Here is a 26,364-nt window from a genome sequence, read left to right on the forward strand (position 1 = left end):
AGTGAGCAAAAAATGAAAGGCGAGGTCACAACACCTACCAAATTACTGCCTCTTAAGGGAAAAGATGTAATTCCTCTTCCCATATTTAGCTGGATTCAGTCTCCATACAGAGATATACAAGACTGTACTGGAATGGAGCTGTGCATGAGAAATGTTTTTCTGTATGGCAGCAAACTTACTGCCTTTATCACAAATCCAATTTTTGCACTGGTGGGGAAGCCAAACAGAAAAGACATCACCACATCTGAGACCAGGACATTCTCCTGTAGAAGGAGAAGTGTATGTCCCAATCAAAATAGTCACTTCCATGGTAATTTTATCTTAACCTGCATTTCGGAAACTGCATGTCTTGAAATTACAATCCTGGTATAAATGTTTAAGAACAGAATCGAGAATGTTGTGCTGAATTACCAATTTATTCTCTGACATTTGTTAATACCTGCATTTCATGAGGAAAAACCCTTCTAATATTAGGAGTAGATGAGATATTTCATTTATCTAGTCTTATTTTTTAGAGGTGAAATATTTCAGTATAAGTCAAAACAAAATAGTAAGGCTGGAAATTTCACAATACTCTATAAAAAAAATGTACATTTATAAATAGATGAAGTTGACACCTCCCTAAATTCTTTTTAACTGACTCATCTATTTTTTCTTTATACGAAAACAAGCAAATCAAAACAGAAAAGGTTTTTTTTTTAAATTCAAAACATTGATATATACAACAGACAGGTGATGTATGAGACGTTCTTTGACTGTTACCAAATCCTGCAGAAAAAGGGAAACATTCAGCAAGGAAAGGCTATCCTGTCATTTCATGTTAATAGAGAGGAATTGTACCAGTTCATATTTAAATAAATATTTTTCAGTCCTCTCCTAATTCTGTCTCCTGATAGATGGAACATGATATTTATGGACAGAAATGCCAGTAACAGCCACCCACAGGAGCCCCACCCCATCATGCCCAACAGACTGGCAGGATCTCAGGAAGCTGCCCAATAAAGGCACAGCTGTACTGCTGTGGAACAGGTATGAAATGCACTGCAAGTGATTTTCACAGCACACATTTAAACTCTGACTAATTGCTTAAACAATACTGTCATTTTTTCAGTATAACTTGCTAGATATGCCCTCTGACACAGTTAGTTTGTCTAAAAACCTCAAAGTAAAAAATGCAGGATGCAGCAACCCCTTCAATGTTAAAAGCTTTAGTTCTGAGCCTTTCATTAGTACACAGAAGGTGAGCCTCTAATTACTAATCTTTCACAGTCTGTAGCACCCTAGGGCTTCCAAACATCCTGGTGAAGGCAGGAAGGATATTTCAGACTTCATTTCAATTCCCTTAAACTTTTGTCAACAGCCTCATTTCAAATGGAAACTGCTCAGTGCTGCTGAGCTGCGCTGTCTTAGCTTCTAAGCTACCCAGCCCTGAAAAAAATGCCCTCATTAAAAGAGATGGGCATGAAATAAGACTCAGCTTCAAAAACCTCCAAACTACTGCAACACTGAAAGATGAATAAACTTTCGGGGCTTTTCTATATCACGAAGCCATTTGGTCATAAGAATATACTCTGGATGGTAAAAACAAGAGGGAAACACTGATTTGGTAGATATGTATGAGGCTTGTACCACTGCTTTCTTCTAGTCCTTTGTGGTACTGCTATACACACTCAGGCCCTGGGCCCATGCTTTAGCACCTGTGAAGACCTGCAGGGAACCTTTCTGAAGGCTTCTCCTTGCTGACTTCTGTTACCAGAAGGAAATGCTTCTCAAAATTCAACAACTCACATCACAATGGCCTGTTCTGCAGACTGGTGGACAGTATTTCCAAGCTCTTTACCCTTATGATGTGGACACATGCATCTTCTTCCTCTTACGTTCTTTACAAGCTGGGTTTTGGACACCATTACAAATGCCCTGATATTTCAATCTAGACACATGCATACCTAAAGATAATCCTCCATAAACCAGGGCAAATTTCACTGGCAAAGTGATGTATGAACTACGTGAGTATAATTGATAGATGGCTATTCCTAGGAAAGACACCTCGGATTATTAAATGCTATTTCTACTTCATTCTTAATTCTGATTATTACATGTGTAGTTACTCACGTTATACTTTCGGATTTGAAAAATGAAGGTAATGAGATTGAAAACCTCTTTAACAATGAGAGGAAGAGACACAAAGATATTGCTTTAAAACCATGGAAAAGGCATCTGTTCTGAACTTCATGTTTTAAACTGAACATTCAAAACAACTTTTTGTCATTCCTGCCAACTTCCAGTGTGAATTCTCTAAATCTAACAGTATTGTAGCCATTCAGGAGAGACAAATATCTGCTTTGAAAACTTGTGATATAGCATGGCTTGCTGAGCTACATCCACAATCCATCACACCTTGTATGGTTGATATACACTGTGTTCTGACATTTTATGGAGATATGTTAATTAACACTTTATAATACTGCAAAATCTGCAAGTAGAAGTATTTTGAACTTTTTTCCTTTTAAAGCCTATTAAATATTCCAAGGATTAAATTAGTTAAAAAAAAAAAAAAAAAAAAGAGGGGGGGAGAATTTTAAAAATTATTTAATAGGAAACAATTTTAGTTTAGAATGGATAGTTTATAATGTAACGGTCTGGTTGTTAAAGCACCATTGACACTGATAATACAAGCGAACCATAGTGTACCATGCTTCATACTTAGCATTCAGGGAAAGCACAATCTGCAGCAACAATAAAGAGTAATTCTGATCTCTGGAGAGGAGTCTCGATGATCCCATTAACATTGATCACGTTGGAAGAAGTCTCAGGCATAATACATTATTAATATCACCCCTTTCTGATTCTTTTTTAATGGTTTGAAAAGAAACAAAGGAAATTAGATAGAAATGTCTCCATTAAAATAACGTAAGTGGCCAGACTAAAACCCACCAAAGACAGGAAATCCAGAATTAAAAGTTGCTACTGCCACTGAGTGTCTCCAGACATTAGCTGAACTTGTGTGCTATACTTCGCAATATTGAATCCTGGCGTAAGTGCAAAACAAGGTGACTGAAGAATGAGTCACCTCCTTCCTGCAGGTTTATGTCCAAACCTTAATGCATCTTTAGTGTATCATACCAGGAACTGTCTTGCAGTTCCCACTCCTTTAACACGTGATTATTCACAGGAATTTCATCTTCCATGAGAGACAAAATCAGGCTAAGAGTTAAAAAAAACAGAAGCTCTCAATGTATTTGATGGAAAGACTGTTCTTAGAATGCTCATTTCCCAAACTACATATAATGTAAAGAAAGAAAAAAAATCAAAAACCTGAAAACCAGAATATATTACCTGACTAGACCTTATTTTATTTTTTTTTTTAGTAGCAGAAAATAACTATAAAGGAGCCCGTCTACTCTTACTATGTTTAAAGCTGGCCTCAGTATCCAGAGCCAACGTTCATCTCAAAATATACTAGTTCCAAATTTTCCAACAATATATTTCATAGATGTTTCAAAAGAAAGTGGAATTACCCATCTCCATTTACAGACATCTTACAGCCTACAGAAATACGAGCTTGAGTATTACCATGATGTAGAGGTCAGGTCTCCACATACCACTGAGGTATGTTGACCTGACAGAGGGCATGTCCTGTTCCCCTGTGCCTGTGAAGCCTCTCTATCCTGGGCCAGAAGGACAGAGGCCTTAACTGCTGTGACTGTTAACTTGCATGGGTATAACAAAAAAGAAACCTCAGAACAGAAAGAACAGAAACTGCTATCTACTCAACTCATCCCACTTAATTTTTTATTTCATTTCACTGAGTGGCATGGTTCCCTTCTTGCTCATTCCACCCCGCACTCTTAGCACCACTTCCTTATCCACAGACTTACATGAAAAAGTATCATACATAGTTACGAGCTTTGGGCACTTCTTTTAAGAACAATACATGTAATCCAGTACTTGTGTTTCTAGAAGAAAGTTGCATATTTCTATCACACAGAAACTTAAGAACAAACCAGGAGAAAACTCTGACATATCTGATAATAATTATTCATAAATTCTTCTTCTAGGTATACAATAACAGAATTTCCCAAATCATGAGGTTATTTGCAGAGAACTTTTCCATGTGCATGCAAGAGAATAGTTGTGGACTCTGTTAAGACCAGGGGAGCTCTCAGGGCACTATATAGGAATTCCAGTGCCAGGACAGAAGACGAGCATTGGGAATCTTGCACTGAGGGTGAATGCAAATGCACAGAGCGAAACAGGGTTTACAACCACCCATCTCCAACAGCTGCTTTTGAAACAGATAGATACTGCACTGTTTTCTTCAGAACAAAGATGCATAATGTGCTATTAGCGAACTGACTAGTATAATTAAAGATATAATGTTCTCATAGTAGAGCATAATAAACTCCTTATGGAAAGAAGAAAGGCTACAGAAATGCTAAACAGTCCTCTTTGAATGCATTTTCCTGTCCAAAAGTTACAATATCTGGAGAGTTGCAGCCAACAGACATACCTGTTTACTCTAGCCATGTTGCCCTAGATATGATATTTTTATGACCTAAGATGGACAGAGCCCATGATACTACAAGAAAGATTTGTAGGCTGGGGTCACACAGTGGAGCTGCAAAACTAACTGTGAATTTTTGCAAGTAACTCAAAGTAAAAGATCACTCTGGCATTGCTAATAGGTTTACTGAAAGAGTTTACATAGCTGCCAAATCAATACAAAACAACAGCAAAAAATACCTCTTGCTTTTTCCTAGTGGGAATGCCGCTAGTCACAAAATTGTATCTGTGCAGTTTCCAGAGCACAAAGAAGTCTTCACTCCTCTTAAAAAACGATACTACAGGGAAAAGCATTCCCACACTGTTGTAAAAGATTTCTTTTTTTAATGTGAACCTTTAAAAGATTACCACATAGCACTTTCTGTACTAATGCATTCAAGGTTACCATAGTTGGTTTATGGTTCCTTGTTACATTAGTACAGGAAAATCTTGTTTATTTTCAAACCAAGCATCAATGATTTTCCATTCATTTTTCATAGCACCCTTTGCTGAATGAAAAGAAGCTTACACATGGAATTATTTATGTATATACTTTGATTTCACATGTGTATACACAGGCACATGCACTCCATATATGTATGTATATATATATATGTGTATATAAAAAAGTCAAATAAATGTGGCTGGTAAAGTTTTGTTTCAGAGAACAATACCAAAACCAGCAGGGGACAAGAAGCAGCAAAGAAACAAGAAAAGCTCTAGAGTGAAGAGCATGCAGAAATCCCAACCACATCAGAAACAGATTTGTTTAATAGTATTTCAGCATTAGGGAAACACCTAGCTGCATTGCCTTTTTCTAGTGCATGCCCAAGCAGTTAATACAATTGCCATAAGCAGGTAAAAGTTCAGTTCTTTGTACTTTTGTGAAGCAGATTTCTGTCTTTACGGAAGATATTTTCTATTTGCACCCACAAAAAACGTCAGAGGGAATTCGTATCACTTTTTAAGATGTAATTCAAAACCAAATGCTTTTATTGATCAGTATTTTTATATTTGTTCCACTTATATTAAACTAAATACTACAAATACCAGGTATTTTTTTTAAGGAAAACAAAACACACTAGGCAGCTGAATCCCACCAGACACGATAAAAGTAAACAAAGCTACTGAAATTCAGCTCCCAGAGAAAACCACAGTGTGACTCGTGCTGGTGCTCACTTCAGACAACTTGATTGAAAAGAATTAAAAAGAAAAACTGTCTCAAAGCAGGGTTGGTTGTCTCCGATTAAATATTAAATCTTTCTGCTATTCTTTCCTCAAGCTGTTGCCAAGGCTGACTAGTTTATAGTATAGTTGCTTATGGTATAGGACAATCTGTTGCTAGTCAGTCAGATACAGAGGCAGAGCCACAGGCTCAGCTATATGTAAAACCTATTGCAGCTGTAGACATGGCTCAGGAAAAGCAGCATTGTATCTCTCATGACAAGAGAAAGGGATCAATGGGTAATAGGTGGCACAGACTTCAGGTGTCTAGGTGTCGTCTCCTGGCTATGGAAAGGTGTATCAATTCAAAAAAGATAACTATTTTGCCCTAGGCAGCTAGACTCTAAATAGCAGTTCACACATTAATATGGAAGGTTATTGTCCTTCTCTGCTCTTATTTCTCTATCAGCCAACCACAGAATCTTGAACATTTCTGTTCATATTAGAGTTGAGGGACAGCTCTGCTAGTAAGTTGTAAACCCCTTTCTGTTTAAACGTAGACTAATTTAAGTACTCAAAGTCCACACTTCTGTTTGGATTTTCCTGACATTTGATATTTGCTCTGGAGTTCAGTAAGATTAACATTTCTAGGTCAAAGGCATTCAAGTCACCAGAAAATAATGCTTGTAATAAAATCCACATCTGCCTTTGTGCTGGCAGTTGTTAATTACCTGTCTTCTACAACCTCAGATATCAGAACTATATAGCCTTTTGTGAAATGGTCCTAATCATTCCATGCTCACCCAATTAATTTTAAATATAAAAAAAATCATGCTTTATAAAGGAATTCAGTTCCCTAGATAGTTTCTATGGTCTAGCTAAACACTGCTTCCCCATCCTTCTACCGTCAAAGTGGTTCTTGCTTGTTTACAAGGGAGAAAATAATCTGAATATTGAAGAAACCCTACTTACCTTAGCATCAAAAGTACTCCTTTTACGTGGCAGCAGACCAGGCAAGGGCATCTGTTTCCCCTCTGCTGAATTTGCCTCAGGACATAATAGGGGTAAAAGCTGGAGAAATAGAAGGGATCAAAACATACACATCAAGATTTTTCAAAACCTCTAAACTACACATCTATATGGTAGAGTGGAGGGCAGAAAGGTGCTGCTCTACAGAACCTTAAAACAATCTAAGTCAGAGATGGTCTCTTTTTACCTCACCCTTATCATAGAAACATAGAACCATAGAATAGTTAGGGTGGGAAAAGACCTTAAGATCATCTAGTTCCAAACCCCTGCCATGGGCAGGGACACCTCCCCCTAAACTATGTCACCCAAGGCTTTGTCCAACCTGGCCTTGAACGCTGCCAGGGATGGTGCATTTACCACTTCTTTTGGCAATCTGTTTCAGTGCCTCACTACCCTCACAGTAAAGAACTTCCTCCTTATATCTAATCTGAACTTCCCCTGTTTCAGTTTGAATCCATCACCCCTTGTCCTATCACTACAGACCCTGATGAGGAGTTCCTCTCCAGAATCCTTGCAGGTCCCCTTCAGATACTTGGAAGGCTACTAAGAGGTCACCACACAGCTTCTCTTCTCCATGTGAACTGGGATTCAGAGTGCTGAACAGCCAAGGATATCCCAAAACAAGTGATGGGAGGAGGCAGGCAGGCGTCTGAGGCAGTTCAGGTTAACAAAGGAAAAGGAACATGACAACAGCACCCCTAAAAAGCCCTGAGTTGAGCTGGGTTTCTATCTTTTTTAGAGCCTCACTCTAGTCCTAACAACAATTACAAGAGTGCTGGTGCCCAGAACAGATTGTTGACCTTTGCCTAGACATTTGGTGGATACACAGCTTGTGCTACTTTAATTAAATATAGGGCTGATAGCCTGGATCAGTGGTCAGAAACTCATTAAAGTAATGAGAATGCCTTTGCAGCTACCTTCCAGGCTCTCTTTGTAAACTCTTAAGGCAATATTAGAGATTGCAGAGTTGAGAACAGGTCCAAAAATCTACTAGAGGAACAAATGATGATGGAGACTCATTATCAGATGACAGAAATTAATCCAGATGGCTGGGAACAGGGATAGAGCAAGTTCAACCTAGTTCTGTGTATTTTAACTAAAATTATTCCATCCCCAGAATATCAGTGAACAGAGAAAATGTCTGCAGAAAATTCCTATCTGTAGTATAGTTGTGAAGATTAAATTAAATTTAAAATTCATTTAAAAAGATGGACAAGTTTGAAAGATTAAATATGAATCTACACCTGAACTTTTCCCAAGTCTCTTTTCCTAAAGTGCCTGTAACCAGAGGATCCCCCAGGATTATCTTCTTGAGTATCCCTGCCCTCTCTGTCAAACCTCTGTTGAAAACCTCCAAAAGCAAAGCAAAACCACAGAACCACAGCCATCAAAATCTAAGAAGATATCCCTACAGTATTGCTACCTAACACACAGTAAAAGCACTTGTTAAACTCACAACAGAACTGGATTTATTAAAGTAGATTGTTAGCAATCTCACAAAAGCCTTTGAATTATCATTTAAAACTGCATTGGCAAAATGTCTTTTGAGCTTGTAGTGCTTTAAATTTTCCAAACAAGGGCGTACAGCTCATCAGTCCAAGTATAAGAAGTTTCCCTGGTTGATTTTATTTCCCTTGGCATTTTTCCCTTTTTCTTGATAGAAGACAGCTCCATTACTATGCTGACAAAAGAGCAGGAAAGCTATATGATACTGCCACCTCCATCAAAAATCACTTCCTTGTCAAGAATCTATATATTACTGTTGTGGCTGAAAGAGGCTTTGGTGTAGATTCAAGGAAATGCTACTGCGACATAGTGTCTGTGTTTGCATTAGGGCTTTTCTCTGGTCTGGCTAGTTATTGTTTCCGTCAGAGAACCTTTTTTAGCTCGTGCTGTACTTGTCAGCTGCTTAGTGAGCAGGCTGTGGGGAAAACTGATGCTTTGAGAAGCCTGTTTTCAAGGTGATTAAAAGTAAAAAAGCTCTTGTTTTTTTGCTGCCCCGGGATTTTTACTCTGGAGCAGAAACTCCCTATTGAAGAGAACAAAGCTTTCAAGAATGACATCTCTGGTCAGTACAACTGCACTTGTGCAACAGTGATTTTATTATGCAGTGCTGTGTTTAGCCAACTGAGAACGAGACGACAATTAAAATAAAGCTCTTGTACAGTACCTGCACTCAGGCAGACATATTATGCTCTCATAAGAGATAATACGCCTCAGAGAGTAAGATGGCAAAATTCAGCGAAGATAGAAGCTCTTTTGAAAAATACCCATCACCCATCAAACTATGTCTGTGTATACCATAGCTGTGGTCATCTGAATTAATTCCACAGTGAGTGATGACAATAAAGCAGAATTCCTGTAGCAGAAGAACAGATAAGGGAGAGGATTTCATGATTCTTTCTTTGTAAAGAACATTCTAAACAGGCCTATTTTCTCTGATGCTACCATTACTAGCTGGATCTGCAAGTTATTAACAAGGTACACCTTGCTGAGATATTGAGACCTCAATTTAAAATGTAGATAAAAGGAGGAAAACAAGTTATTGTCTTCACCCTGCACAGCTCTTTCCAGGTTTCCCTTGGATCTGTTCTTTCCCAGCCTTTCCACGTTTACTGTATTCTGTGAAAAAGTGAAAAAAAAAAAAAAAAAAAAGGTGTTAGAAGAAAAAAAAAAAGTTAGCTGAAGTAGTATTTTTCTGTCCATGTCCTCTCTCCAGAAATCAGAAGATATGGTGAAAATCACTGATACTAGGCAAGTACAATAAAGGCTCTAGCAAAGACCTTAATAGGACATAATAGGTGCCAATATGATGTTCCACTGTTTAGGGCCTAACTTTACACTGGTGAAAAAAACTCCAGTGCAAATAGCTGCACCAGCTTAAGAAGACAATTAAGCTCCACCAAGTATGACTGAAGAACCCTATCCTTCCACCCTTAGCAAACACACGGAGGTAAGAGTGACAGTCCAGTGGTTAAGACAACTAATAGTCAGTTACAGAATTTCTCCATCTGAAACTCTAGGAAATGAGGTCAAGAACAAATTTTTCAAATTCAGATATCATTTGTCAAACGTTCTTAAAATTGTACTGAGCTCCAACTCTGACACTCAGATATCAGTTGACAGGCTTAATGATCACTGAAAACCATCTTTGGCTCCATTTTGCATTCTGAGTAGATTTGTACAGAATGTAGAATTTATGGATTATGGGAAACATTAACCTATTATTTGCCTTGAAACCTGAGGAAAAGTAGGTTTAGTATTTTCAGCTTTCTTCAATCATACAAAATGGCCACAGAAAATGGTATTTTTAAATTTTGTGTCTTAAAAAAAAAGCAGCAAGCTGAAATTAAGTATGAAGTTATTTCATACCAACACAAATAGGAACACTCTGAATTAAAGGTCAAGCTATTTCATTACAGCTATCCATTCAGAGCAGCAGGAAGGGAGTATCTTTCAAACATCTCTCAAGCCATTCTGTACTGCAGCTGCCCTTTGTTGAACTTGCTCAGGTTCTGCTAGGCTTATAGAAGTAGCAGGCAATTATGGAAGCTGGCCTAACTCCAACAAATGAAGTTTGTTACCTGTATGTAGATCTACAGAAATTTATCACTGAGAAAAGCTGGAGTTATTTAGTGGAAAAAGACAAACTAACATTATTTGTTAAATTCTACCATTTCCCTGTTAAAATTTCGTTTGGTGAATAAGCCATCTAATACGTGAATCAAATTAGTAAAATATATACCATACATACAACATGAAGTTCCAATGTAAATTTAGTGTATATGTATTATGTATATGGATTATATGCACTTACAATTAGACATATTAATGTATTAAAGATGGTAACAAACATAAATAGTAAATGCTTAGAGGATGAATATATAGTAAATAATGTACAAAAGCATACTTGGAGGTGATTTCTAGAACTACTTTCCTCAGGAATCATACTGACTGCAGGCCTCATACAGCCAGGTTAACGCAACGTAGCAGATTAGCATACTTACGGATGTAGATGAGAAATTATGTTTTTATATGAGTAAAAATGAAATTTGCATTGAAGTTCTTCCTGAAATAAAGCTGCTATTTCTGGTATATTATCAGTAACTGGGTGGAAATAAACCTTACCAAAATAAAAGCATTAACAGAAGAGATTTAATTCAAAGTGATCTGGTGAAGCATTGTAATGACTTCTGAAATAAAAGTTAATATAGAATTAAATACTACAATGTGTATACTGTTATGCTATAGCATATTACATGGGCATTTCATATGCTGTGTATATACATCAGAACCCAGGAAACAGCTTTACAAAATTGTGAACTATCTTTTTAAAGCATATATAAATCAATATACTAAAACTTCTAAAAAAATAGTAGAAAAATGATGACATTCAGAAAATGAAGTTTTGAAACATTTAACAAGCTCCAGATACTGCTCACAAGAATTGTTACAGAACTTCAATGGTTTTGAACCATTTTAAACATTGTTATTTTAACAACTTTTATTCATTAAAAAACGGACATACCTTTGTAACCAATTCAAATGCTAAATCTGTCTAAAATGTTAGCCTTCATCACTTAATCATTCCACTGTCACAAAGCTTCTGATGCACAGGAATATATAAAATATGCCTGGAAAACGTTCAGAGACTGGAGTGATGATATCAGTGCAAGAAGAGAACCAGATAAATGGCATTCACTGTTTCAGCACCACTGTAAAAGAAAACGCATACTTTCAGCAAGAGACTCATTTAACAGTTGAGTTGATCTTAGTTAATGCTTTAAGATCGAAAGTGCATAACTTAATTACTGACAAAAATCGTAATAAGGGATTTAATGCTCAAAGCATCTTATAGTTATTTTAGCATTAGCAATTTTGATTGCATATTGTATCTGTAGCAATTTAAACTACATTCTCAGGCACTCCAAAATCTTGTAGCTTCACTGAAATATCCTCACACCAACCTGTCCTTACAGGTGAGCCTAAAACTTCACCAGGTACCCCTGTATTAAAAATCAGTTGACTTTCTAAGACACTGAATACCGAGTACTGAAGCAGCTCATACCGCAGTAATAAAGATCAGTTACCTGCCTATATCAGGTATAAACATTAATACTCCATTGTAAGATACCATATCTCTAACTCCATGTTAAAGTTCACCAGAATATGACACTGACTGACACTGTAATATAATATTAAAAAGTTCAAGCTGTCTCAATGAGGGCCTTGCACAACACATCTTTTCAGCTGTTCTGCTCCTTCTTTACCAAACACGCTGTTAATATTTGTCTTGGGACCAGACATTAACCTTGTAGTTAACTCACTAATTAATAACACTTTTTCCATGAAGACTACTCTGTGTTTCCATACGGTGCAAGTCTTACTTGATATGACTAGGAAACAGTAAGGAAGTATGTAATTGAGGGCTCTACAGGAGGAGGGAAAAACTTCAAAATTCTCAAATCCAAATTTTTGTTTCAGTCCAAATTGGAATAAGAATACTGACTTACGCTAATATTTTTCATCAAACAAAATTCCAGTGTTATCTTTTTATGGAATCTAGGAAAAAATGTACTTTTAGTCTTAAGCTTCAATATTCTTCCCAGCTTCTAAATCCAATCCTCCAATACCGGTCCATTTTAACTCAACTCATCCTGATCCATGACACAATTTGTGAGACACTTATTATTCCTTTAAACTTTATTTCAATTCAAGCAGTTACTGCCCAAAGACGAGATTATCTCATTTTAATTCCCATGCAATGAAGTATGAATTTATAATGGTTTAACCCCTGATGGGAACTAAGCACCAGGCAGCCACTTGCTCACTGTCCCCCCTTCCCTGGTAGATGGGGAGGAGAACTGGAAAAAGGCAGAACCTGTGGGTTAAAATTAAGAACAGTTTAATAACTGAAATAAAGTATTACAATAATAATAATAAAGGAAAATTACAAAGAAAGAGAGAAGAATTAAACCCAATAAACAGCACTGATGCACAATACAATTGCTCACTACTCACTGCTGATGTCCAGCCTGTCCCCAAGCAGTGATGAGCACCTCCCAGCCAACTCCGCGCAGTTTATATACTGAGCATGACACTCTGTGGTGAGGAATAGCCCTTTGGCTACTGTGGGCAAGGTGTCCTGTCTGCTCCATCCCAGCTGTGTCCCTCCTCACTGGCAGAGCACGAGAGACTGAAAAGTCCTTGATCAGGCTAAGCACTACTGAGTAACAACTAAACCATCCATGCGTTATCAGCATTGTTCTCAGACTAAAGCCAAAACACAGCACTGTACAGCTGTTAAGAAGAGCATTAGCTTTACGCCAGCTGAAACCAGGACAGAATTACAAGGTGTCTAAAGAGCTATTGCAGCTCTAGAGCACGGGTGGCTTCTCTGATCAGTCTTTCAGAATGGTACAACAGCCCAGATATCGTACATATGCAGAAATGCAAGTGTGATTTGAGGGTTTGGAACAGGCTGAGGCTAGAGGACATAACTCAAGATTTAGTGGCCTCAAACTATGAAGCCGAACCATAGAATCACAGAATAGTTAGGGTTGGGAAGGACCTCAAGATCACCTAGTTCCAACCCCCCTGCCATGGGCAGGGACACCTCACACTAAACCATCTCACCCAAGGCTTCGTCCAACCTGGCCTTGAACACTGCCAGGGATGGAGCACTCAACCTCTCTGGGCAACCCACTCCAGTGCCTCACCACCCTAACAGGAAAGAATTTCCTCCTTAGATCCAATCTAAACTTCCCCTGTTTAAGTTTTAACCCGTTACCCCTTGTCCTGTCACTACAGTCCCTGATGAAAAGTCCCTCCCCAGCATCCCTATAGGCCCCCTTCAGATACTGGAAGGCTGCTATGAGGTCTCCACGCAGCCTTTTCTTCTCCAGGCTCAACAGTCCCAACTTCCTCAGCCTGTCTTCATACGGGAGGTGCTCTAGTCCCCTGATCATCCTCGTGGCCTCCTCCGGACTTGTTCCAGCAGTTTCACGTCCTTTTTATGTTGAGGACACCAGAACTGCACACAATACTCCAGGTGAGGTCTCACAAGAGCAGAGGGGCAGGATCACCTCCTCCGACCTGCTGGTCACACTCCTTTTGATGCAGCCCAGGATACGGTTGGCTTTCTGGGCTGCGAGCGCACACTGCAGCCGGCTCATGTTCATTTTCTCATCGACCAGCACCCCCAAGTCCTTCTCTGCAGGGCTGCTCTGAATCTCTTCTTTGCCCAGTCTGTAGCTGTGCCTGGGATTGCTCCAACCCAGGTGTAGGACCTTGCACTTGTCATGGTTAAACTTCATGAGGTTGGCATCAGCCCACCTCACAAGCGTGTCAAGGTCCCTCTGGATGGCATCCCTTCCCTCCAGCATATCAACCGGACCACACAGCTTGGCATCACTGGCAAACTTGCTGAGGGCACACTCAATCCCACTGTCCATGTCAGTGATGAAGATGTTAAACAAGACTGGTCCCAACACCGATCCCTGAGGGACACCCATTACTGGTCTCCAGCCAGACATTGAGCCATTGATCACAACTCTTTGTGTGCGGCCATCCAGCCAGTTCTTTATCCACCGAGTGGTCCATCCATCAAATTGATGTCTCTCCAATTTAGAGACAAGGATGTTGTGCGGGACAGTGTCGAACGCTCTGCACAAGTCCAGGTAGATAGTATGCAAAGAACATCTAATGAATGAACATTTTCAAAAGTTAAAAATGTCAAGAGTTTGAGGAAACAGAGACAAATGGTTGTCATCGCCAAATACCTACTTGCTGTTGCATTAACTAGCAGTGCAAAGCCTTCTCTAAGGTCAGTACCCCGTGGGTTCTTTCTATTTTAACTGCAGCAAAGAATACTTTATTTTCTTCCCTTGTACACACAGAGAACGTTTTAGATTATATTCATAGAATAAAGGGAAATATTTCTTGACCTTGATATTTAGAACAGAGAATTATAATCCAAATGGTCAGGTTTTTGCAAAGCTTGGGATACACATAAATTGATATTAATAATAAACTGTCTATTGCCAGTTCCCCTGAGAGCAACACAGTTAATACAGTTCAGTGTAAACATTTCATACTGTAATAACTGGTAAGCATGACCACATTTGGATATTTAAATCATTATTCATTTTGGTTTTCACTTCATTTTTAATTTGTAAGTGCCTAAATATAGCTGGGATCTGCAGACAAAAGCAGTTGTACATCAAGAGGCATGTGCTGCAACCTAGGCACCTAGGCAGAAATACATGTGGAGTTCTGAGCCTCATCTTAAACTCCCTATTCAAGCAGTATTTCTAATGCCATCTGTTGTTGCATTTGAATGTTGCTAGTCTTCTAACATTAGCTGATTAGTCTTTCTTTGTGTATCTGAAATAATGAAAATGTCTTAAAATACATTTTCACAGCAGAGATTACACTAAATGAAAAAAAAAAAAAAAAGGCACAGGATCAGTTCATTCTAAGAAATGGCAAAGGTGAGAAATAGCTATTTTAGATTTATTAATTATAAAAAATATTACTAAATATTTGTACTTCAAATATTTAATACATCTCACTTTTATCTTTACAGTGTAATCTTAAGCACATATCCATCATATTTTACTGTATATGTTTTACAGATTACATACACACACACACACTTCTGGGGACAAATCAGGTATTTCTAAGTACAGACAAAGATAAAATGACTTGGTATCTAGAAATACAACAACAAAAGAGAACATGGTAGTAACTTGCCCCAAGGCAGCTACATTTAGCTTTGCCTCATGACATAGTTGAACTCCCCTGGCAGGGAAGCATGCCCTTCTCCAGCTACAGAGCCTAGTGTATAAATCTCTGTGGGTATATTCCATGGCATGATGCTCTAGCTGGGCTTGCTGTAATTATCCCTCCTGAGGAACAGCATATATCAGCCTGAGAAAAGTACCACATTAATGGGTTTTTGCTGTACTACTACTACTCTCCTTTGAGAAAGGCTAAAGGGCTTCAGAAGCCGAGGGTGGGGAACTCATGTCCCTGTTCTGCTATGACAGTCACGTTGTCTGTCAGGGAAATGTGCCAGATTAATCCCTTCCAGGAGCTGGGCTATGCCTGAAGCTCCCACGCTGGAAGTGACAGAAGTACTGTGAAGCTAGTTATGTGCCCAGGAGCTACAAGTGGGCCCAGAGGAAAGAAGTATATATATGTACGTATAGTGTAAAAGAAACAGTAAGAAAAAACCAGACATAATATTGGCTCAAGCGTCCTTAAAAAGGAAGACAGCAACACTTGGTAGGTTCCTTTGGCACAAAGGAAATGGAAATCAAGCAGGAAAGGCCTCATTAATAAATAAAGGGTAAAAAAAAAAGGGGGGGGGGGGGAAGAAATAAGAAAAAGAAGATTCCTACAGGACAACTAAACTGGTACAGACAGAAGTTACTAACTCTAGCAGAGCCAGTATCTTGGCAGTTTTTACTCAGATGTACCCTGACAAGCATTTGGATGATATGGTCTAGTGTTTTGTTCTACATCAGTAGAAAAAAAACAGCAAATAAAAAATTAATGCATTTCTGCTGGGTATAGCAAACAGAATTGGTTAAAAAGTGGTTCAACAAGCCACACAGACAGCATAAAGGAAAGGGTGGGAGGAGATGGATTTCCCCCTTCAGCAGGCTCAGCCCTAATGCACAGCTTTACTCACACAGTACTGATTTTTTTCTCTAACAATTAGTTCAGAGACAGCTTACTGACATCCAGTCACGAGAGCAGCATATTCAGCAGCACTAGGCAGAACCGGATAATGAGAATACCTAACTCACAGACTGAAATTGAAAGGAAAGAACAATCATGTTTGCAATTTGGCAAGACCACCAAGCTTTACATACTGATTTTACAAAAACAGTAGGGGTAACATGGAATAAGCCCAAGTGCTGCTCTGTCTCATCTGAAACATAGAAAGCAGAGGCAGTGTCCTCTAATACCATTCTATTCACAACAAAAGAAAAACAGCTGCTATGTTAGCATCCTCATCAAAGTCCTGATACTATTCCAGTACTGCCACTAAGGGCCTCTCAAATTTTTCTAGCAATGGTTACCCACAACTTCATACACTCCCGAACTTTGATTTGCAGCTCTTCCTCTGAAATTCCTGGTTCTTGTAACTCTTTGGCATTGCTGATAACAAGGAAATAGGAAGCTCTGGAAGATTTTTCTTTCCCCACAATCTTTTTAAAGTCTGAGTTCAATGTTATCATCTCTGCTGCAGAAATCTCAGCTTTTGACTCTCTAATTATGGATGATTCATGTTGTAACAGCCCTGAATGCCTTGGTAAGAGTTGGAGTACTACCAATCTCAGCACATGCTTCCGGCGTCAAGCATTGCCACCTGTGTTAGCACTTCTAATAAACACAAATATCTGACCGTATCATCTTAAGGTAAATTAGGTAGGAAGAGACAGACAAACTTGGAGGACCAAACATCACATTTTTGCCAACTATATGGGATAATGTGAAATACATACAGGTTTTTAAAATTTCTGTCCAAGATTTAAAGAAAGTATATTTAAACTTCTTATTCATAAGCGTTATTTTTGAAAAATATATGATTAGATTATCTGCAAGACTATAATTTTCTAGCAACATAAGTCAGATGTGAATTCCTTTAAATATAACAGTCCTGTATTTGTATTTCTGCTTTAAAAAACCCTAAAATGTTTCCACTGGTAAAGCTTATTGAGGGATAATGCAAAATAAATGCAGTTTCCTAAAAGATCCATTTTCAGTGTACTGCATACAGGTGTACTGAAGACAGGCTATGCATATTAAACCTCCATGCAAAAAACATCTGAAAATATATGTTGCTAACCAAGCACTTTCTCCTGTTTCCAAAACTAACTGAATCTGCAGATGCACAGGATACTTAACTAGGAGAAGGGATAATGTATGCATTATTTCTTTACTCACTACTTCCTCTCATAGCTCTCAGCATACAGGTCTGACACTACATGTAAGAATGAGAGAAAAGAAAGAACTTTACAAATTATGCCAAATAACATTAATCCATCGAAAAGGACATAAATTAATCCTCTCTCTTCTGAGACTCAAAGCTAGATATCTGTGGGCAAGTATTCTAGAAGCTCCTATTTCATTCCTGAATTCAGAAACTTTCATTAATTTGGGTCATTAATTGTGGAGATTTATTACTGGCATATTTTCATCACTTTAGTTTCCTTTTAATGCAGCCTTAATGAAATGCTTCTATTTTCACACAGGCCTTCTATATCAGAAGCTAACTTCGGCAGCATTGCAAAAGCTGCGCTATAAAAAAGGCAGATGAATGAGCCATGTGCTTATCATAAAATACTATGATTTACTAACAATACTAAGAGCACTTCGATGTTGGGCACTCCATAATAAAGGCTCTACATGTTTACTGTTTTCAATTCAGTGACAACTCTGCCCTTTAAAATACATGCATCTGTGAAAACCCGCCTTAGAAGCAGGCCGATTTGTCTATTTGGTGATAAGTATTAATTTCATGTGTTCTTACCTTAGCTCTATTTTCCTTCCAAACTCACACATAACTCTCAATGACATTAATGGGGCACAAAATGTGTGCAGTACAGAGTGGCAAGAGGACTCCAGCAGTATTAAGGTTAAGATACCTTGGAAAACCTGAACAATCTACGTGTTACTTATCTACCAGGTATCACCACTCATAAAATATGAAACAAAAAACAGGAAAATAATGCTGGCAAGCATATCCATTTGGATATAACACACACACATACTGTACAGCTTCTTCAGTATTCTTAGACATGAATGTAATGACTGAAAACTCTGTGGCCAAATGATCCACAATAACTTCTTTCCTGTTCTCTGCACCTTTCCCTGTACGCCTTTGTTAGGATAATAAGCAAAAAGGCATTCAGATCCTACTGACAGACACTTCATATAAAATTAATGATTGCGGACATACAATGTTATTCGCCTTCAGTGATATCTGTGGGTTTCCCTTTCACAATTTTAATGATAAATCCAGTTTGCAGTTAACAGAAAGTACTTTTAAAATTAACTTTCATTTATGTAGCATTTACCAACTTATTTGCAAATCTAATTAAAAATTCTTAGTTGTATATTTAAATTAGAAAAAGAAATATATAGATTATAAATGAAAATACCTTTGACACTTCACTGTGATATATTTTACAGGCATTTCTTTTCCTTTTGTAGGTACATTTATAGCCATCATCTTATTAATTGGATAAAACAAAATATGATTTTTAAACCTAATTCTCTGCAGACTCACTCTCAATACACATTGGTGAAAATCCATTGAAACTAGCTGCTGCCGTGCAAGTGCCCTGTGGTCTGTATTTGGAGCTGCATTCAGCAATCCATTTCTAATCAGTACAGTTTTTAAGCATATTACTAAAGGTTCACTTGTATCAATAACTTAATCACAATCTTAACAGTAATTACACCTTAACTAGCTGAGTAGCCTGCACTTTAGTTTTGATCAGGTATTTTCCCAGAATGAAAGGACAGAGCAAAGAGGGAGACTGCTTGAGTTCACCCAACTTTTAATTTCAAATCACAGCCAGAAATACTATAACCTAGACTGCATGCAAGAATTTGTCTTGCAACAAACAAGATTGGCAGAAAAACGACAGTGTCAAATACAGTATTCTTCATTAAAGATCAGCATTGCAGGAGTTTTGTTGTGTTTCACCTCTGTGACGAAGTTTCATAATGCTGTATTCCTTTTACCCCAAACATCCTTTGTCACTGGCTCATTAATGAAAGTATACTTACTTGTGCTTATAATTATAGTCATAGAATGGTCTGGGTTGGAAGGGACCTTAATGCTCATCTAGTTCCAACCCTCTGCCATAGGCATAGACACCTTCCACTAGAGAAGGTTGCTCTACCAATCAGAACCAATCTGAATTGATAGAATTCCCTACAGCTAATGAAACTACTGGCAGCTTCCCAGACCACTGGGCTAGACCTGCAACATTTTAATTCCAATAGCATATTCCTTCCTTTCACAATAAGATTTCAGTGATCTGTATTTTTCTCTGTATTGACAGAGTTGTTTATAGCACTCCTCAGGTATAGGCCTTGGGTCCCATTCTACATTTATCTGCTCCCATTAAGTGGTGTCATTAAAGACATTTCGACAGCTCTCTCGGCACTCTATGAATGTTTGTGACATTAAAGCGTGAATGTCTTCAAATTTCCCACAGCTAAATGTTGAATAGCTTGAATTCTTATTTATTGGTTCCCTGCAGTAACAAACTGCATGTTCATCTTTGACAGCTCCTTTCATGATGAGCTCTGTCCACAAAAGGCTGATGTTTTGAAAGTGCATTTGAACAAACACATTTTAAGGGCGAAATTTATTGCAGCACTAAAGAAAACCTGAAAATATATCAATATGAAAGGACATAATGAGCTGTTCAGGTGTTATACTGAACCACATGTACTTATTTCAAGCAAGTAAGTTCCATCAGATAATAACTCCAGTATTTGTTTCAATATGGGATGACGAGAGAAGCATGCTCATTCCCAGATGCATGAAAAGACAAAGCTCCCACAATCATCAAGCAGCAAATGCAGATCAGGTTTTTATATCACTGCCCAAATTCTATGTACACCACCTACAGGAAACTCAGAACTTTCAAATTAGATTCATTTGTTTGTTCCTTCCTTTTAGATACATTTGAATAAACATTAACTAAACCAGTTTAGCCAAGAAGCTGAGCTCATGTAGGTGTTTTCCCAATTTTATATTAAGCTTAACATCTTAATCAATGCAGAAGGGAGTGGCGTAGTAATTTATTTTGTTCAGCTAAAGGAGAGAAAAAAATTATCTAAAGCATTAGGCTTAACTAATAATTATATTTAAAAAAAACCCAAACAAACAAGAAAGGCCAAATTATCACAAATTCAGAATCTCAGCATCAAGCCAATATATGAAGTGAGCATATACAAAACCATAAATGTTCCCTAAGCAGGTCTTCAAGAAATATCATAGAGATTTTTAATACAGTGTATTGGGAATATTTGTTTACACAGAGCCTACAAATTCCGTATATACAAGAAGATTAAAATGTAATGATACTGTAGTCTGTACTGTGTACTAGAAATGTCCAAACAGAGACAAAAAGAGAAAGATAATCAAATGATAGTGGAAAAACTTTGTTCTGTATTTCTTCACCCTTTGAACACGGTTAACATGAAGATCATCATTTCCTGTACCTACCCATCTCCTTACGCCTTGTGCTGTTGTACTCAATATTCAATCCTGGGTAACATTCTGCAGTGGAAATATAAATCACTAAATCTACAGATGGCAAGGGCAAGAAACAAGCCACCCAGAACCCAGAATAAATAATTCACAAAAGCCATAAGGCCAAGACAGGAATGTGTTCTCCTTATTTTCTGTGCTGAAATACTTTTCCAAAGGTTTAGAAATAGGTATTTACAAACAAGAGTCAAGTGACTTGACTCTAGAAATCATTGTTTCCTGTGGTATCAGCAGGATAACATTGATTTATTTGGGGACAAGTTCAAGCCCAGCATTTGTTCTTTGTAGACTGCCTCTCTAAAGGTGAAACTCATAGTTCAAATCTTATATACCAAATAAATTCCACTTAAATCTACTTTGATGGCTTAATTGGGGTGTATGACTTGTGTTGGCCTCCTGCAGAGTGCTGGATTTCACTCTATATTACTTGACCTTATTGCAAGAACAGTGTTGCATCTTTTACTGTTTGTTTTATTCACAATCCTGAGATGAATACAATACACAAAAGTTTGAAGAAGCATTCTTGAAGTTATTCCAGTGTTAGAGGAAAACACTACTTACCTTACTGCTGGGTAAGCAATGGGACTACAAGCACCAGTACTGCTCAGGCTAACCATTCCTTCCAGATAGATGGTTTGACTGCGTTTATGATTCATAATCCTCCCAAAATCCCAGACTCAGTTGCCAAAGTGACATCAGATACATACGATACAGAATACACAGAATACTCACAAAAGGGGTTTTCCTATTTATTAAACTATTCTGCCTACATAATGGGAAATGGTCACATCTAAATGAAGAATGGGGAACAATCTCCTTGCTGATGACTGAGTAGGATTTTCAGGTACATACACAAAGTGCATATTTGCATTACTCTTGTTCCATCAGCATATAAACTACCCTTTGCTTGCTTTAACTGATGCTCCAATAAATTGCCAAGTGGACCAGTGTGCATCTAGAAGCTGCACTGCTTCATTAACACACTGCTGTGCTCAGATAAATAAAGACCAGTATTACTAACAGAGGCTTATTTTCTGGAACCAGTGTCAAATTAATAGCTCTACCTGTCCTTCAGATATGGCTCACCCAGCTGCAACTTGGAAGTGTCTTTATCTTGTCTCTCCTACTATACCCCAGCATTACCCTCAACTCAGATCATGGATTCAGAGTCCTTCAACACCAAATCAAGGACAGCAAAGAAACAAGGATGCTTTCAGAAAAGAAACGAGACATATCCTTTCTGTAAGTAATGCAGCAAACGGCTGCCAAAACTAAAAGTGAAACTACTTCTTTTGGTACTTCCTATCACCTGCAGGTCCTTGCAAACACTCTGTAGGGAAAGCATAAACTTGAAGGAGGAGTAAGAAGGGCTGTAATTCTCCTGATAAAAACTATCCTCACAAAACAAACACACCGCTGCCCTTTAAAGGAAATGACAGCCCATGACCTCATGTTCCAAAAGCTTTCTGTGTCTGTAACATTTTTAATGATACAGATACCAAGTCTAGAGCAAAATGTCAGCCATACATACACTTTAACAGTTTAAGGAGAAGAATTAGTTTAAGAAGAATCCCCTAACTGTGCAATTTTTCTCCCTCTCTAGATATTGACTGTACTGAAGCTCATAATATCCACTTTACCAAGAGGAGAGGGGCAATAGCAGCAATTATCTGTTCACAAAGAGAAATACAAAAGCTCTACAAGGAACAATGCATAAAATTAATTTAGGAATAGATTGGGTGAATTTTTTAGTCTGAAATTTTTAACTATCAGTTTCAGTGACTATTCAATATTTCACAATACACTGCAAGCTCCATAAAGAACTGTTACAACAAAAAAAAAAAACAACACTTCTTTTTGGTGACACTGACAAATTCTCTTCAACTACTCTTTAATATGAATACTCAGAAGTGAAAAAGCCCTCAAACAAGATTTCAAGCATTAAGGTAATATTCAGATATCCCCCCAGGTTTCCTTCCTGAGCTCTTTTTTGTTTTTTCCTACTTTTTTTTGGTGCTATGAACACAATTGGATCCAGAAAGTACAAATTATTTGTGTACTATAATATAAAGGGAAAAAAAAAAAAAAAAAAAAACCAACAGAAAAAGATTTCTTACTGGTAACTGGAGTTCTTCATATGAATGTTTTTCATGACCTATCAGTCCAGTCTGGAAAAGACCTCCTCTTAGCAACAATCTTAAACTACATGCACATCCTTGCTCCGTGATGCTTGTCCCAAAGGCACATAAGGAAGAAAGTATCCAGTTTTTCCTTCAGCCACAGATACTGAATTTCAAATCCTGAAAAACTCTGTAGAAAAGAGAAGAAACAGACTTTCATATCACACATTTTGAAGAATCACAGTTTAATTCAGTCCTCCACTCTTTGAGAGTGCCGTGGTTTAAACAACGCTCGCTCACTCCCCCTTCTTCCTCACCCCCACTCCCGGAGGGATGGGGAGGAGAATCGAAAGAATTTAACTCCCACGGGTTGAGATAAAAACAGTCCAGTAACTAAGGTATAACACAAATCACTACTGCTACCACCAATAGTAATAACAATAAGGGAAATAACAAGAGAAGAAAATACAACTGCTCACCACCCACCAACCGATACCCAGCCCGACCCGAGCAGTGGTCTGGCCCTTCCGGTTAACTGCTCCCAGTTTTACATCCTAGGCATGACATGCTGTGGTATGGAATACCTCTTTGGCTAGTTTGGGTCAGGTGTCCTGTCTCTGCTTCCTCCTGGCTTCCCCTCCTCCCTGGCAGAGCCTGAGACTCATAAAGTCCTCGGTCAGACTAAACATTACTGAGCAACAACTAAAAATATCGGTGTTATCAGCGCTGTTCCCAGGCTTAAAGTCAAAAACATAGCACTGCACCAGCTACTAAGAAGGAGAAAAATGACTGCTACTTCTGAACCCAGGACAGAGAGCTAACCCTATTTACATTCACATTGGTGATAGCTCCAAAGAGTTCCTTCCATCTGGAAATGATGTGACAAACTTCTTTGGTGCCATCTGATGTCCCAACAGCAAGTGAGTAGCTCTACCACATGCCAAACCATTGCCAAGGCTTTTGAGATGATATAGTGCATGGTGAAGGTATGAATGTAACCCCCATTGCTGCGTAACAGATGTCAGATGCAAAGATGTTTCTCAACTGAGCAGTAAAGCACATTTCATTTTAGGTATAATAATTCACGAGTTTAAAGATCCTAATATATCATGCTTAACAGCCAGCCATCACCTACTCCCTGGGAAGTCTACTGCGAAGTGTCAAAGTAAGTCATATATAAACACATTAAATTCGAACAAGTAGATGCAGAACCACTGAAATCACTGTACCCCAAAATCACTTATTAGTCATACTAATTTAAGGTAACATTCTAAAAATAAACCTCTGCTTCTTAAGACTAAGCTATGAATCACAATAATATATGAATAATAACTTCAAATGCAGTAATGAAAAGACATGGGAAAATAATATGGTTTGTTCAGGAGAGTGCCGATTATTTCATTTCACAGAAGACTGAAAAAAAAGCAAGTTTCATTATTTTTATATAATCATTCTAAATTGCAAAGCCCTCCACACATCCAGCCTATTTAAATACCATTTTAACAATGTAATTGGTAGAGATACTTCTCTCAGTCTTCCTTTAAAAACCCGACACCAGTAACAACACCTTAATTTATCTCCCTATTCATTATTCTAAGGGGCTGACACCTGGCAGAAGCTATTTTGTTTATATTCATTCATATCAGGGTACTCAGCTGGAGAAGGCCCAAGTGAATAATTAACTAATCAATGGAGGAACAGTGCATTTCCCAGCACAGAGGAGATCCTGGAATTCCCACTCTGTGACAAAGATAAATTCACATGCAAGCATGAAACTCTTAAAATCTGAAATCTTTAAAGATGAAACAGCGAAATATTTGTTCAAAACTTTGACTGTGGTTGTCAATCTTTCATCCCTTTAATAGCTGTGAACATGTTTTGAAGCAGGGCCACACTGGGACAGGGAATTTAATTACAAATTCTATCTAATATGGATAACACTTCCAACCCTATACCAGTGCCAGCTCTTGAACATGCATTATCTACTTCACAGAAATCTAGTGGAATAAACCTTACACAAGGGAGGTCACATATAAGATGCAATATTATCCATGTTTTCATCATGTTCCTTTGAAGGCTGATAAGCTTTGCGTACATTCTTGATTCAAACTCCAATTCTTACACAGGGATAAAGTGTCCAGTGACTGGAATCAGAAGTATGGAACTTAATTTGCTTAGACATAACCTGACCCTCCCCATACGATACACAAATATCTTAGGTGTCAATATACGTAATATTAGGGTTTCACTCCAGGCCCAAGAGTTCAGAAGTTAGGCACCTAACTAACTTTTCAGGTTTCAAAACCTTTAACTGATCCAAAATTCATTTTCATAAAGAGGCCTTATGTTTATATGCATTTCAGTAACTGTAGGGTAAGAAAGTACAGCCCAATGCTGCGTATTTGCAGCTGCTCTTGAGTGATGAATCCCTCAAACACAAAGAATTTCTTTGCACGTTACATTTGTACCCCAGTGACATTTTGATTAAAAATGTAACTAATCTTACAAGAAGTCTTGCCCAAATGCAATCAATTATACTTTGTCCAAAATGAAGCTGCAGCACCTCTGTGGAAGAAAAATGAGAGAAGATGTGGGTTTGTGGAGGTTCTCCACTGATGAATGGACAAAGAACTGTGAACATAGCAACTCCATTACCACTACAGACAAATTAAAACTAAGGCACTTCTTTGTATTTCACCAGTTATACTTTTTTACAACAGTAACTGACTAAATTGGACTTTAAGTCTTCGGTATCATGCCAAAGATGGACTAATGAGCCAGAAATCTTCCATCATGTGTTTTCTCACCTTTTAATAATATAAGTATAAAAAATTAAATACTTTGAATAACATGTAAATATTAAACTTGGTCAACATTTACTACATTCTAATAACCAAGGCTTTTAGCTTTTCATAGTTTTATAACATATTATAAGAAGTGGAAGCTGATGAAACTACTTCAAGCTAAATAAAAATAATTGATTCACAAATGAAAGTTGTAAAGCACAGACAGGTTTTTTACCTCTCCAAAATCATGGTGAACAGGTACTAACAGGCTGCATCTGAAGTTTGTGCTCATTTCTTCAAAAGATATATAGAAACTCCACATCCCCCAAAGCCATACTCTGCAATAGCTAGAGCACGGAACACTAGAATGGATTAAAAAATAACACAGCAGACTAGAGGTAATGGCCTACTTTTC

At 37.9% G+C, this 26,364-nt stretch overlaps 2 long non-coding RNA genes across 3 annotated transcripts in view; both read right to left on the bottom strand.

Moving 5' to 3' along the window:
* Positions 1–11,444, bottom strand: part of LOC136019336 (uncharacterized) — a 46,126-nt gene extending 34,682 nt beyond the window's left edge. The window contains exons 1-2 of one of the 2 annotated variants that reach the window (XR_010614826.1): positions 11,264–11,444; positions 6,679–6,777 (exon numbers count right to left, since the gene is read on the bottom strand). This is a non-coding gene — a long non-coding RNA (uncharacterized LOC136019336). Of the gene's footprint in view, positions 1–6,678; positions 6,778–9,290; positions 9,308–11,263 lie in introns of those variants that run through there. The other variant, XR_010614827.1, reaches the window with a different exon arrangement.
* An 11,539-nt stretch (positions 11,445–22,983) lies between these two features.
* LOC136019335 (uncharacterized) overlaps positions 22,984–26,364 on the bottom strand; it is a 265,515-nt gene continuing 262,134 nt past the window's right edge. Inside the window, exon 4 of the long non-coding RNA XR_010614822.1 lies at positions 22,984–23,353. This is a non-coding gene — a long non-coding RNA (uncharacterized LOC136019335). The remainder of the gene's footprint in view (positions 23,354–26,364) is intronic.

The sequence above is a fragment of the Lathamus discolor genome, chromosome 9 (genome assembly GCF_037157495.1).
Source record: "Lathamus discolor isolate bLatDis1 chromosome 9, bLatDis1.hap1, whole genome shotgun sequence".
Classification (NCBI taxonomy): Eukaryota; Metazoa; Chordata; class Aves; order Psittaciformes; family Psittacidae; genus Lathamus; species Lathamus discolor.